Source organism: Mytilus galloprovincialis, chromosome 14 (assembly GCF_965363235.1).
Source record: "Mytilus galloprovincialis chromosome 14, xbMytGall1.hap1.1, whole genome shotgun sequence".
Taxonomy (NCBI): Eukaryota; Metazoa; Mollusca; class Bivalvia; order Mytilida; family Mytilidae; genus Mytilus; species Mytilus galloprovincialis.
This window is the reverse complement of record NC_134851.1, coordinates 46629229-46645718: the sequence shown is the minus strand read 5'-3', so window position 1 is coordinate 46645718 and position 16490 is coordinate 46629229.

Genomic DNA, 16490 nt, shown 5'->3' with positions numbered 1-16490 from the left:
GAGTAACATACAAGCATAATTATCATTTAAGGTGTAGTGTACCTTATGACTTCTAAAATATTTGATACGGTTAATGATTTTAGTTAACATTTAAACCTCTGTATCACTGAGAACGAATTTGGATTTTATCAAATTGAACAGTATGTTCCTTTTTTGTAAATATTCACATCAATTCAAGCAGTTTATTGATTGTTATTGTTAAAAGTAGGTGGGGCATAAAAATAACAAAAATACCGAACTCCAATTAAATTTCGAAATAGACATTTCGACCATAGTACACAATCATATATAATTCAGTATGACTTTCACCCTTTTTATGTTTTTATTTATTTGATATAGATCGTTAATATGTGTTATTGTTCTCATATCAACGGGAAAGGTGTCTATTTAATACTTAAGTCCAGCATCTGCTTCCATTTTCTTTTTATTAGTTTTGGGAGACATACATTAAACTACTTTTTTTTAAAGTATGTTAAAAAGTACGAACGTTCTATTCATTTGACATGAACACCTTTATTACGTCATTTAATCATACATCATTCATGATTTATCTCCATTAACTAAATATTAATACAAATATTAAAAATGAATGATATCAAAAAGATAACACTTACAAAGAGCGTGGGAATAATCGAGTAAAACGTCCTTGATTTTTTTAATTAACGTTACTTTTAATACTTTAGGCTAGACAGTGGCTGAGTATATAGCAATAAGAAGTCTTTTCAATACACAGGGACGATTATGCACGATTTACGGCTACGCCTAATAGTAAAGAAACATTGCAAAAGAAAAAAATATATTACTTATAACACGCACATGTACAATAGCAATCATGTCATGATGATTATGAATGAATGAAAAAATATGACAAGATTTTTGATGTACACACAAATAATAATGTTGAGAACTTCAAACTTGTGAATATTAATTTATTATTTTTGGGTTTTTTTTTCATGCGTTTGTTTGCATTTTTTTTATCGTTTTAAAGTTGTTTTCAACCTTTGAACAGGCAGAAGATCAGTATGTCAATGACATTTGACGTCTGGTTACTGAACCCATGAAACACTCGGACAAAAAGTGGTGGCATCAAAAACTACCTAACGTCAACGTATATGTATGACATCAAAATAAAGGTTAGGTTTTAGTTTGGTACTTGAGATTTTACTAATATCTTGTCTGAAAAAGAACAAAGCGGCTTCGAAGAGTTAAAATGCTTACTGTATAAATTTTATAAATGATATTCATTATAATGTTTTCATGATTCTATTTCATGAGAACGATATCATAAAGTTATCATTATTAGAGATGAACTCTGACTTACGTTTTCACATACTAGTAGCATAATAAAATTCTTGAATTGTCAGGTCATCACGTGTGCACTTTATTCCGATGTTGGAAGATTTTAAGGGGGTATCCAACACTTTAAAAAAATAGATTTGGCTCTCTTGATTTCATAACATTTTGACAAAAAACAAATTCAAATAGGGCATTGAAAGAAAAGTAAATATTGATTTCATTATTGTAGCATACAAATATAATAACTTGTATTATGTTTGAATGCTACTTGTTTTTCACTTGGTTTCAAAGGCGTCCATCTTAAGTACAATGCGATTTAATCCTGGTATCTATGATGAGTTCATTTACACTCCAGTAAAAATATCAAAAGGAATGTTTCATTCTTAAATCATAACGAGTGACATACCCACTGTATTACGATGATTCATAAAGTGTATGTCATGCTGAAAAGTGTTTATATAATGCACTCACAAAAGTACTCGATGTAAATTCATCTCAACTGGACTGATTTATGATGATTTTGAATGTTAGATTTTATTGAAACTGGTACAGATGCAATTGATCGGTTTATATCTTTTACAATAAACCTTATCGCTAATCCCGGCTGACCCGGCCGTTTGAACTTTTGACGCATAATACAATCACTTTTCCATTGTGGCGTCAGATATTTTGTTTTATGACGTCAAATTTTTACGGGAATCTGTGTGATATCCAGTAATGGCGGACATATAGCGATAAGGTGTATTTGTATTTGACATATTATAACAGCTGGAAATGAATAATATTAGTTACACAGTGTTCAATTGTCCTAATACGAGAATTTATCATGAATTTTATTGACCCGATAAATTCTCGTATTAGGACAATTGAACACTGTGTAACGAATTTATCCTGATTTTGTTATATTACATATTATTATATTCAAATTCAATATTTGTACAATGTCGACCAATTTTGCATTGAAATATATTCAAGATATTTAATCTAAACCTGTTAAAATTTTAAAATATTAGAACTATAAAGCAACTCTTTCTTTTTTGAAATTTTTATTAAGTCAATGGTATAAGGGAGATAATTCCAATTGACGTAATAGATAAGGGAGATAATTCCTATTGACGTAATAAAAAATTGTACTGAAATTTATTAGGACAATATAAGCCAATCAAATTGCGAGAAATTATTCTAAATCAGGATAACATGTAATACATCAAGAATTTGAATAATTTTGAAATGGATAGTACGTTAAAGAAAATAGAGGTAGTGTATAAATGAACGCCAAACGATTGTTTAGTCCCTTTCAAAAAGTAAAATCACAAAAATACTGAACTACAAGAAAAAATTTTAAAACGGAAAGTTCCTAATCAAAATAAAAAGCTCAAACACATCAAACTGTCATATTCCTGACTTGGTATAGGCATTTTCGTTATAGAAAATTATGATTTGAACCTGGTTTTATATATAGCTAGCTAACAGATTAAAGATTGGATGCTAAATTTCTTTAAAAGAACTATGTTTACCCATTGTTACCAGCATACGAAGTTTTCTGAATACAAGAACCGTAAATCAGAATCATCATTTGGAATGTGAAGGTTATTCTTTACACTTCAGTTTCAGTCATAGTCAATTTGGATAATAATTTTGCAGTTATAGGAGCTGGCAAAACTGTTTTAGGCGTGTATATTGTGAAACTTGTACACGTGTATACTCCAGGCAGGTCAGAATTATTATTTTTTTCATTATTATATGAAAGCTATCGTTAAATATACAAATTTATAAAGTTAATACTGGTTAAATACACCAGTTAATAATCGATATACATATTCAATTTAAAGTTCTGTCATGATAAATAAAACCTTACCCTGTCTGCAACCAATAATTATCGAGCGTGTGTATGATGTGCAAAAATATTCTACGAATGTTTCACTCTCAAAACTTTATCTGATTTTTTTTTTCTCAAATTTAGGAGTACTTAGTTGTTTTTCTTGATACAAATGACATAACTCTGTCCTTGTACAACCTTATGTTCATGTGTTATTGTAAATTTTTGTATTCTTCATTTACATTTTTTTCTATTGTGTTTAAATATATGCCTTTTTGTGATTCTTATTTGTTATGTTTTATAGTGATTAAGATTATAATAATATGTTGACTGCTGTAGCCCTATTTGTGATACTTTTTAAATATTATGTACGTTTGTTTTGCTTACGCATCGTTGTCAATATAAAGGAATTTAATGCGACTGTCATACAAGTAAGAGGTTTAGCTAGCTATAAAACTAGATTTAATACATCATTTTCTACGTAACAAAATGCCTTTATCAAATTTGGAATGTGACCGTTGCTATCCATTCGTTTGATGTCTTTGAACTTTTGATTTTGCCGTTTGATTAGGGACTTTCCGTTTTAAATTTTCCTCAAGTCAGTATTTTTGTGATTTTACTATTATATTAGGAGGACAAAAGAACAATGCTTAGATCAAAAAATCAGATTATTGTGAAAAAAAAGTAAAATAATAAAAATACCGAACTCCGGAAGTCACTTAAAAAATGGCAAAAGCTCTGACACGTCTAACAAATAGTAAATAACTGTCCTATTCCCGGCGTGGTAAATGCATTCCCTTGTGTAGAAAATGGTGGATAAAAAACATTTACTTAAACTTATTGTTCGTCTTAATTTCTGAGCAACTCATTATCCTGTCTTCGAGGTCCATGATATTACTCGTGTCTGTTACTACTCGAAAGAACAAATTAGGTCAAATATCTCCGCGACTGTTTTCTGAGATACGCTGCTAAAGACAAAATTGTAGTTGACCACAGCATGTGTATCATAGACCCTTTCTTTTCGGTGATATGCTGCTAGTTCAGATACATAAGCTTAATTGAGCTTTAATCAATTGTCTGAGAACACACCACCATTTGCTTTTGTACATTTTAATTGTTCAATATATGTAGCTAAATAAACTCATCATAGATACATGTACCAGGATTCAAATTTTGTATTTGCACAACAAGTGCATTTTGTCTGTAAAACCGCATCAGTGATGCTCGAATAAAAAAAACCCTTAAAAGTCCACTTAAAGTGCGAAGATGTAGAGCTTTGAGGACCAAAGATTCCAAAAAGTTTTGCCAAATACTGCTAGGATAATCTAGTCCTGAGGTAGAAATGCTTTCAATTAGTATTTCAATAATTGCATAGTTATGTAAACAGTTAATTTATAATAATGATCATAACAATGATAATTCGTGTAAACCCTCTGTCAGCTGTCATTTGTTAACTTCTTTACAAGTTATCAATAATATACCCTTTTACGATCATAACGACGGGTTCTTATAGTGAACGTTTACTCTTCTTAAACACCAGGCTTTGCAGTTCGAGTACGATTATTGTACTGAGACTCAGTAACCAACCAATCAAAACACTGAATTGAGTTTACTCTGAGTACTGAGTAAAATTTAATGACCGAGAACCAAGAACTCACTTTCGGTTGTGATGGATTCGTTTTTCTCAATATTTGGTTTTCTGACTGGTGTTTATGTAATGTTGGTGGGACTGTTCGTCTTTCTTAACGTGTTTTGTCTATTACAGTATTCTGTTGAATATTTGATAGCGTCTGTTCATTTCATAAATAGAATAAGAATTATCACACTGCTTGTCTTTTTCAATATACTCAAAATATTAACCTTATTTAAGTCCTTAAAATAACCGCTTTCTAAACTCTTATGTTGTTTGCGATTTGAAACTTTCTAATTTAAATTAAAAAAGATGGACAGAGAGACTAATATTTTTTTCATTTATCACAATAGTTCATTAATCATGCATACATATCCTAAACCATGCGTGTTTCAGAAGATAAAAGAATCATACCTTATGTTTCACGAAAAGAAATAGATAATTACATATAAATGATTAATTGTGATACCAAACGTAAAAACTCTAAACTATGTAATTGGCAAATCTCTCTTAACTCATATTTATTTTATTTGTCTGAACAATTTCTCTGAACATCAGGTTGTTTTTATCGATTATTGTGTAATGCAAGTCGTAGATTTTATCCTATTCAATTAACAAAATATTTTCATAAAATCTTTTTCATATTATACATTGTTGCAATTTTTCCATCATATGGTAGTGAAAACTAAAAGAACTAGTTAAGAAACTACAATCTTCATAAACACATAATAGGGTGAATGGGAGTGTATTCGTTTGACGGAAGTTCACAAACTTCCCCATTGCCTTGCAGGAGACACAACAATTGCTCATAGTACACGCGCTTTATGACGATAAAAGCTCAGAAATCCTAGTTTCCTAGAAGTTGTCTAATGCCAGAGAAAAACTGATATTTCTTGAATTATTACCCAAAGCTTCTGCGGTCGTAAAACTCTTATTTGAAAGCAATGTGTTTTTATACGCCCGTCAAAATTTTGACGGGACGTATTATGGTATACAAATGTCCGGTGTCCGTCCGTCTGTCTGTCCGTCTGTCTGTCCGTCCGTCTGTCCGTCCGTCTGTCCGTCTGTCTGTCCGGCGTAAACATGTCGCACCGTAACTTGAGAACGACTTATCCAAATTTCATGAAACTTAACATAGTTGTTTTTTATAATGGTCAAATGATCTGTATACTTTTTGGTGAAAATAAGATTAAAACTTTTTGAGTTACGGCACTTTGTAACTAAAACAGGGGTGTGTTTTTTTCACATGTCGCACCGTATCTCAAAAACGATTCTTAAGTATGGCTTAAAACTTTAAACACTTCTTAGTTATATTAATCTTAATATCTGTATACTTTTTGGTGATGATTCAAAATTTTATTTTTGAGTTATTGAGTATTTTGTAAAAAAGGGGGAGGGGTTTTTTACATGTCGCACCATATCTCAAAAACGATTTATGATTATTGCTTAAAACTTTACACATGTCTTTGTTATATTAATCTGAAGATCTGTATACTTTTTGGTGATGATTCAAAATTTAATTTTGAGTTATTAAGTATTTTGTAAAAAAGGGGGAGGGTTTTTTTACATGTTGTGCCGTATCTCAAAATCCATTAATGATTATTGCTTAAAACTTTACACACTTCTTTGTTATATTAATCTAAAGATCTGTATACTTTTTGGTGATGATTCAAAACTTTATTTTGGAGTTATTGAGTATTTTGTTAAACATGGGAGGTTTTTTTTACATGTTGCGCCGTATCTCAAAAATAATTTTTGATTATTGCTTAAAACTTTACACACTTCTTTGTTATATTAATCTAAAGATCTGTATACTTTTTGGTTTTGATTCAAAATTTTATTTTAGTGAAATTTAGTTTTTTGTAAAAAAAAACAGGGTTGGGGATTTCACATGTCCCACTGTGTCTCAAAAACAATATATGGTTATTGCTTAAAACTTTCTCAGAAACTATTTATGATTATTGCATAAAACTTCCACACAAGACGTCGGGCGTATCATGTGCTCATGGCGCAGCTGTTTATTATTGTATTTGATGGATTAGTAACATTCCGAACGTCAACTGTTCCATTCAAAAATTTTCCTATTTCTTTATAGTTTATACAGTCTTTTTTTTTTTATTTACCTCGGAACTAATTTCCAATCCTGCGTTGTAAAATTTGTCTTTTGGAAATCTATCTATTCCGGATTTTACAACGATTCTTTGTATACTTTGAGGTTTCTTAAATATAACTCTAAAATAATCGTTTTTCTGTGGACTAGATTCGGACCAAAAATAACCAAAACCGGCGTTGTACGCGTTTTCTGGTAAATATCCTGAATGCACTTTTAAACTCGTCAATAATTTTGCAGGTGGATTATCTCCCTTTAATTCCTTACGAAAATTTCCCATAAAGAATCGATCCTTCACTAACATTATTTTACCGTGAAGTGAAGAAGTTCTCCCTATATGCTGAAAAAGAGTTGGTTTTCTAATGATACGACTGAACTGAAGCATTTGAGGATTAAAGTTTAAATACGTCACATCTGCAGGCTGTTCTTCGTAAAATAAAGCTACCATTTTGGCAAGTGCCTCTAAGTCCTGTGTACGATATGATTTTGCTATCATCCCAAGCTCTGAAAACTCTAATCACGTCCATCTTTTTTTCTGGCTATTGATAAAATTTCTCATAACTTTTATGTAGCCTTCGATGGTAGTAACATCGTCCTTAAGGTGTAAATAATACTCTGAAAGCTTCATTTTGAACACATATAACCACAAAAGAACAAAGTCTATGTTCTGTTTGGATTTCCATCTCACTTTTGATTCCGAATGACCTATATAATGATGAGTGAGGTTTCCTAATTTCGGGTACATCCAATCAAAACTCCCAATTATACGAATGGTACCAGTTTTAACTTCCTGTGGATATTTACTTTGAATTGTAGAAGATATGTTTTTTCTCCATTCTTGCTCAAAATCAGACAGTAAAATAATGATATAGATATCTAGCAATTCCTCACCATTAGCACTTGTTATGAGAGAGCTCAAAGTATCATAAAGATAAACGGTGTTGTTCGGTCGCTTTGCTGTCACTAGACCTATAGTCAAATACCCTACAAAAGATATATATTTTAATTAAGGAATGACAGTAATATTTTTTCTGTATATTCGAAATAACATAAAAAAAATTTGGTACACAATGAATAAAGCGTATAGCGGGTTATTCAACAGTGTGCACCACATTTTTTTATGTTATTTCGAATAGACAGAAAAAACAATTACGGTCATTTCTTATAATTTAATTCTTAATATCATTTTAAACCGTTGAAAACCATGAAAAAACGTTGACGACGTCACAGTCACATGACAAACTTATGTCTATGGGCTGATAACAAAATAACATCAGCCAATCAGAAGACGCGTTACATCCAAAATTAAATTAAATATTCTTAACACAACTATCAAAGTGCTTCTGATCTACAAATTATATTGTGATTTTATACAATTTTCTAGAACATGGTAAATATATATATTGATAGGCGGCTATTACTGTAAATCAATTTATTTTGGCGGAAAACTTTGCTTTTAGCCCTTTCTGTCTCATTTTAAGGCGATTTAATTTTGCGATGTTGTTAAAAAAGAAAGGCAATGTCCAAGTTTAACATATTCATGATATTAACGACGATTTATAATCGACTTTTTGTTCTAATCGCGAAATTCGCGAAACTAATTTGCTTTCTTAAACTAGTTGGTTTACAGTATGAATTTATCATCAGTTTACACATATGTAGCAGTCGATTCTTTGGCACTTACACGATATATAATATACATGTGTTAAAAACACGTGGCTGACAAATAAAGACGATATTAACTTAAAGGAACTAAGGGTTCTGTTCTTCTTAAGCAAAGTTGACCTTCCGCAGATTTGGCTTTTCTTTTTCGGTTTCTACTGGTTATATAGCATGTATAGCTACTGAAGTATTGAATTATCTATAGATTATTGTCTTTCAAATTGATTATGTAAAATTTCCTGATTAAAATAAATCAATAAAAGCGCTTCGAACGCACCAAAAATATCGTTTAAACATGGAAATCTTTTCAAATTTTCCTCCTTAAGGCTCATCTTCAAAGATTTCAATTTCCCTCCCGGCAACCATTTCCAAACCGAAATGCTGATACCCATGTTCAAATACAAACAGTTTCTTTTCTGAACATTAGAAACCAATGTAAAACCAAAGTTGACCCCAAACATCTTACATTTGGTTTAATATGTCTGTCATACTAATGATATTTTCATTGCCTCTTGATATCGTTTGTGCCCTTTTTATCGAACAGAAACATGAGAAAGGTTTCATTATTTTTTTTTTATTATTTCTACATAAATATTTAAAGATTAAGTATGGTTGCCAATGTAACAACTCTCCAACATGTCACTTTTAGTTCTTCTAATCTTTGTTAATATCACAATATTTCATGATATAGTGGTTTTTTCCTATACTACATTGTCAAATTACACAGAAAATACATGTACTTACGTCTGTTCGTATCTGCTTGTGATTTCATCAGTGATGCCTTTTCTGTCCAGTTTGGATATATTTCATCTAAATTAAATCTTGGTAGTAGGGCTCGACTTGGAGTAGTTGTTCGTATGTCCTATTGGTATAAAAAAATATATAGAGAGAGTGTCGAACATGTTCAATTAGGAAACATTTTTCTTCACTAATGAATTTTAAATTTGAGATATCTTTAAAAAAAATAGTAACCCCCGTATTTTGTCTTGTGTGTTTCATAAGTATGAAACATTATCATGTTGGTGATTAAATACAGCTGGCAGATCGATTATTGTGTTGTTTTGCATTTTTAATTATCACTATTTAGAGTTTGACATATTGTATAAATTCAAAACGATGATAGTAGATTTTTTACCGATGAGTAGATTTTTTACCGATGAGTGGCTATACAGGCTTCGCACGTTCGGCTAAATACAAAACGAAAATTTCTTTTCGGACATGTTATCGAAGTACAAATCAACTCAGTTATCAGTAAGCAGAATGTATCATCAGCTAAGCAGTCAGTACATGTACTTCGATTCTGACATGATTTATAACAAAGCATTTTAAAATATTCCGTTTATACAATTCTAAATTTAAGGAAACTAAGGTTTCAACTCCCTCGTGCAAAGTTTATTTTACATGGATTTGATTACTTTTGTAAATCCTTTTTGTTTGTCATAAAGCTCTTTACAGCGGATTGAATTGAGTGTGTAGGCAAAGTTGATATATTTGGTTAGCTTGCTTGCTAGCTGACCTGTGAAGTCATTATTAGGTTAGGTAAACTACCCTCCTTTCAGAGTAGAATAGTCCGACAGATAACCAATATATCTGTCTGTTGGACTAGGCTACTTTGAAAGGAGGGTAGTTTACCTTACCTTATAATGACTTCACGGTTCAGCTTACAAGCAAGCTAACAAGCAAGCTTACCAAAGATATTACCTTTGCCTTCTCACTCAATTAAATCCGCTGTAACTGTTTCGATTCATTTTATATCTTTGGATTTAAAATATTAGGCTTTGAGATTTCCTGATGAAGATAGATAAGTCCAGAAAAGTACTCCGGACGAATGAAATTTAAATCGTGTTGTTTTTAAAATATCAAGAATATCTACCTCTGTATCTGTTGATGAGCGAACAGAGGACAGTTTATTCTGGTTATTCTGGTAGTATAGAAATGTATCTGAAAAATTAAAAGCAAGTAATAAATAAGGAATGGTACTAAGAAAATGAATAAGAGTTGAAAATAACAGGTTAATATTTTTTGCAGTTATGGAAATATTTCGTGAGTGTTGTTTATGATATACATCCATGTCAAATCCATCTGTGTTTCGTGCCTTTCAAACAAATTCCATATTCATTTTACTTCTTCCCTATATTTAATTAAGTAATAATTTGTCATATGCAAATGATCAACGAGTATTTAATATCTATCTGCAAAATTTGGATATTTTGGAAGTATGTCATACAAAATAAAACAAATTTTGAAGAAAATAATATTGACATGCCAATGTACTTGAAGTTCTTTTGAGTTATCACACTTTACAAAAGCATAAAACTAATTAATGCTTGATTTATAATCCTCAACAGGTATACTGGAGGGAGATTGCGACAACTTATCCGTAGATTAAGTGTTATAATCAACAGGTTTGCTGCAGACTGGATTGATTTAGTAACTTTTTTTTTTTTTTTTTTTTTTTATTTATAATTTATTTGCCTCCTATTGGAGAGTATGAAACAAAGCAAAGACAATTACAATTAATCATATACAGACAACACGAGTTATGATTTACACAGAGACAGTCAATAAAGACGGGATCACGACGAAAAGTTAGATTATTTACATATGTTCTTTACAGTTTATGTGTAAAGTAAAAATTAACAAAAATACCGAACTCAAAACAGAACGGAAAGCCCCTTACCAAATGGCAAAATCAAAAGACCAAACTACATATGAAACAAATGGAAAACAACGTTCATGAACCTGACGTTGTAACAGACAGTTCCACACAAGAGGTGCCTTTCCACTCCTTTGAATGTTATTAATATCTCAATGGCAGGAAGTTATATCTTGAAAAAATGTACTTACTTTGAATTTGAACATAAAACAAGACCACCTACAGAACAACTATGATGGATATAAAAGTAACCAAACTAATAATTGTTTTAAAAATATTCATATTGTGTACATCATTGTCTAGATATTCTGGAAAAGACAAACATGAAAATACATCAAGCAAAATCAACAGTACTGTTTTATTGTTTGGCCTTCTTAACTTTACATTAAGAAGGGATATAGTTACGATACTGTTGTCAGGTCATTAAAGATTGCGTATTTTGGCGTTAATATTGATTCACTTATAGGGTCTTTGCATCGGAACTAAACACATTTATTCAAAAACCAGTTGTTGGCATGACACGGGTTATGTTCTTCTCATATATGTTATGATGGTATGATACTAAACCCCTAACGGGAAGGATTGTGCCTGATGCTCATATGATGAAATCATAATCTTTCAGTCAGTTTAATTGAAGTCTGGAGCTGGCATGTCAGTTAACTGCTAGTAGTCTGTTGTTATTTATGTATTATTGTCATTTTGTTTATTTTCCTGATTACGTCTTCTACCATCAGACTGGGACATCTCTTGGACTGAATTTTAATGTGCGTATTGTTATGCGTTTACTTTTCTACATTGGCTAGAGGTATAGGGGGAGGGTTGAGATCTCACAAATATGTTTAACCCCTCCACATTTTTGCGCCTGTCCCAAGTCAGGAGCCTCTGGCCTTTGTTAGTCTTGCATTATTTTAATTTTAGTTTCTTGTGTACAATTTGGAAATTAGTATGGCGTTCATTATCACTGAACTAGTATATATTTGTTTAGGGGCTAGCTGAAGGACGCCTTCGGGTGCAGGAATTTCTAGCTACATTGAAGACCTGATGGTGACCTTCTGCTGTTGTTTTTTTTCTATGGTCAGGTTGTTGTCTCTTTGGCACATTCCCCATTTCGATTCTCAATTTTATCAATGATGTGGGGTTTTTTACACTTAACATGCGTCTGGCGAACAAAATTTCTAACCTGGTATCTATGATAAATTATTGAGTTATACACAATGCTCCTGTCGACAACATTATATTTTGTTCTGATGTTATACCCCAATTCAATGTTAGAGGGAGGTTTGACGCACCTGCAAACACTTCAAACCCGCCACATTCTATATATGCATGTGATTCTGTTGAAGACAAATGTTGCTGTTTATAATGTCTGTTTTTTTATTTATTGTGCTTTTACATAATCCATGCCTTTTTATCGTTTGAATTGTTATAAATCTTTAATTTCGATGCGCTTTTATTTTGTTCATAGTTGAAGGCCGTACAATTACTGATAGTTGCTAAACTTCTACGTCATTTAATTTCTGATAGATAATTATGTCGTTATCAATCATATCACATCTAATCATTTTGTATTCCCTTTTTTATTGAACGTACGAGCTTGAGAATAGCAAGAGTAGAAAAGCTCAATGAATTTATAACGTCCATCTAGTAATCATCCTCATATTGTGTCACCAATCTAATTAAAATCCACAAGGCTTTTCTACCTCAGGAATAGATTGGAATCAGAACCTTAGTCGTATTTGGCAAAACTTTACCAATAGTTTGGTCCTCAATGCTCTTCAACTCCGTACTTTTTTTCGCCTTGATAACTTTTTTTTATTCGAGCGTCACTGGTGAGTCTTAAGAAAACGAAACGTGCGTCTGGCGCAAAAAAAAAATCAATCCTGGTATCGGTGATGAGTTTATTTATCGCACATATACGGAAAACGTAATCAGGGAAATATATTTTATTAAGATTCATTGTATTACATTTTTTGTCCCACATAAGGGAATTATGTTTTTCGGTATTTGGCTCCGTTTGTCCGTCTGTCTCAATTGAGGACAAAGTTTTTTGTCAAGGAAGTTTGTGATAAAGTTGAAGTCTAATCAACTTCAGACTTAGTAAACAGATTCCCTATGATATGATCTTGCTAATTTTAATTCCAAATTACAGTTTTGATTCCAATTTAACGATCATAGAATATAATAGTGCGAGTGGGGTACCAGTGCACTATAGACACATTCTTGTTATTGCTCTTTTTATTTTTGTAACCGTGTGTTTTTTACTGTTGATGTCTGATTCCTTATAGACAAATACATGTATGCTGTGACATCCCTAACACAAACACACACAAGATACACATACGCACAAACTCAAAAACCGAACACCATAACTACCACCTTTCCAATGTCAAATGTTTTAGTGAGAAATTATAATTATAACCTATATAAAGCATTTTAACTTTTATGAAAAAGACTATACATGAAAATTATCTCCCCATAATGATGAAATGATGGGAAAAGTAACCAGAGTTATCTTACATTAATCACAAAGAAGTGCTAGTAATTGTTAATTTGAGCTTAATTAACGTTCAAACAATTTTACACTAAAAATGAATGCTATTTTATAATGACTTAGTTACCCATATCTACTAATGGATATATAGCATTTGATATTATGAATTTTTATGAAATTGTTCAGTCTTATATTCCTATCATTTTGAACCTCCCCTTTAAGGACCGACCGTGCAACACCATCATGGGTCGTTAAGAACCATCCTAGTCAATGTGTCCTTTTCATAGAGGTAAAAGCGGAATTTCATGATAAAACTTTTTGAAAATTGATCATTAAGAAGTGTAGAATATAATAAACAACTAAGACTTTAAATCTGTCACGCAAAGATTGACCTTATATTGATTTTACTGTAATTTTAATCAAATAGAGTATAGGTATAGTAAACTGTCCTTCGAGTATTCATGAATAAATATATCTAAATATTTTAGTACTTTTAAACTGTCTGTAATATAAATCATGGCAATGACCAAAGTTCAGCTTGTTTGCGGAGAAAATTATATCAAATTGTCTCTTAAAATATTTACTAGTACTTCTTCAAACAAATGTAAGCAGTGTAGATGAGAACTTTAACATGTTTACGAACCGTGAGAAACTGACTTTTGTGTTGGATTGCCAAAACGTTAATGTTATTTACAAATGTGCCAAAACCTGCAAAGCTATTTTAGACAGAAGGAGACGTTTTTTATATCGATAATTTTTTAGACTGTAAAGTTTTTGTAATTTGTTTTAGAAATTTTAATAAGTGCATGTACATAGTTTTTATAAAGTCCGTTTATTGTTTGATGAAATTTTTACTTTTTGTCTCTCATAATTCTTTTAAGAATGGCATTGATATATATTTATGTGTTATGATATATGTAAATAGTTTAATTTTGGATGTAACGCGTCTTCTGATTGGCTGACGTTATTTTGTTATGAGCCCATAGACATAATTTAGTCGTGTGACCGTGACGTCAACAACGTTTTTGCATGGTTTTCTACGGTTTAAAATGGAATTTAGAATTAAATTAATAAACTAACTATCTATCTATTGATTAATTATACAAAATGACATAATTATGTATCAGGGTAGTAATTAGGGGTTTTATCTAATTACTAATGGTAAGTCTTATCCGTGAACTAGGGGGGATTACAGACCATCTTCATTCTTTAAAAACATGTACTGCTGCCCGAAGCCAATTTATAAGCTTTTATTTTTGAAACTAATTAAAAATTGAATTTGTAAATGTTTATCTGGTTCCACAAAAGACACTTTCTCATTGACATACATTCATACTCACAATTAGATTTCATATTTGATATTTGGTGCTTTTACCCCCTTTTAAGGCACCGCTTTTGGGCTATTTCAGGGCGGCCAGTTTAATTAGTTGATGAAGCTAGAGTGCACGGAGAAAACCACCGACATTCGATAGGAAAACTGACAATCCTAGTCAATTAAGATTGGAGTCTAGTGCACCCACATTAGCGGGGTTCGAACTCACAACAACTCAAGTGTTGACTGGCTAGTGATTAAAGAAGTAACTACTTAGATCACTTGGCCACCGAGTTCCTACTATTTCATCGAATTTTCGGGGTTTATTTTTGTGTCATCCAAATCCTAAAACATCATTTATTAAACTTTCCTATTTTATTTATAGCCCATCCATTACCCAGACATATCCATCAATGAAATGCCAAAACAAAAAAGAAGTCAAGTATTTAAAATTATAAACATTTCACTGACCATGAACAATTCTTGATTAAAATTCAAACAAGAGATTACTTGAGCCTTGATCACTTTACAATATTCTAAATGTGTAAGAGAATAACGACCCCTTTCTTCATGATTGAGTACGAGCGTTAATATCAAAATATGGGAAAGTTTGATAAATTGTGTGTCAGGCTTTACATTTGTCGTTTCGGGGCCTTTATAGCTGACTACGCAGTATGTTCTTTGTTCATTGTTGAAGGCCGTACTGTGACCTATACTTGTTAATGTCTGTGTCAAATGGTCTCTTGTGGAGAGTTGTCTCATTGGCAAGCATACCATATTTTTTTATATTAGTTGACACAAACAAAACGGTGAAATGGTAGGACTTATTTACGGTTTAATAATTGTGGGTGTGAACGTAGCTCATTCAAATGCTATGAAAAATCAAGAGAGAACATTTTCCCGCCAAAATTTCCAATGGCTAATATCTCGAAAACAAGCACATTGACCCCTATATTTTTTTGCCTTTTTGATTCCTCAATTAATTCCCTATCAATACATACTAGTTTTATACAAAGTTATTTATTTTGAAACTGAGCAGCAAACATCCTGAAAATACAACTTAATCTTATTCCACAGACAATATTTTAATCTGATTATAATCCTACAATTTCACAATGCCCCCCCCCTTCCCTTTAAAAAAAATCACCAATAACAAATTTATCAAGAATTAATTACGTAACAGTGTTTTAATCAAAAGTTGATTTATTCTTCAATATTTATCATGTTAATAAACTGCATACAGGTATACAAAATTTAGTTTCCGTTTCTGGTTCTTGAACAACTTGAGACTAGAAAACGTCTATAAAAATGTTATATGTTGTACATAGAGAAAGAGGTTATTCAGTACAAAGGCGTATCTTTACTGTGAAAATGACCTCTCACTCAATAAATATATTACGTGTCATGCAATGATGATTCAGAATTAATAAAATGAAATGAACAGGTTTTTTTTTTTATGTGCACACAAATAATGATGTTTTGAATTTCAAACTAGTGAATATTAGTTCATGTTT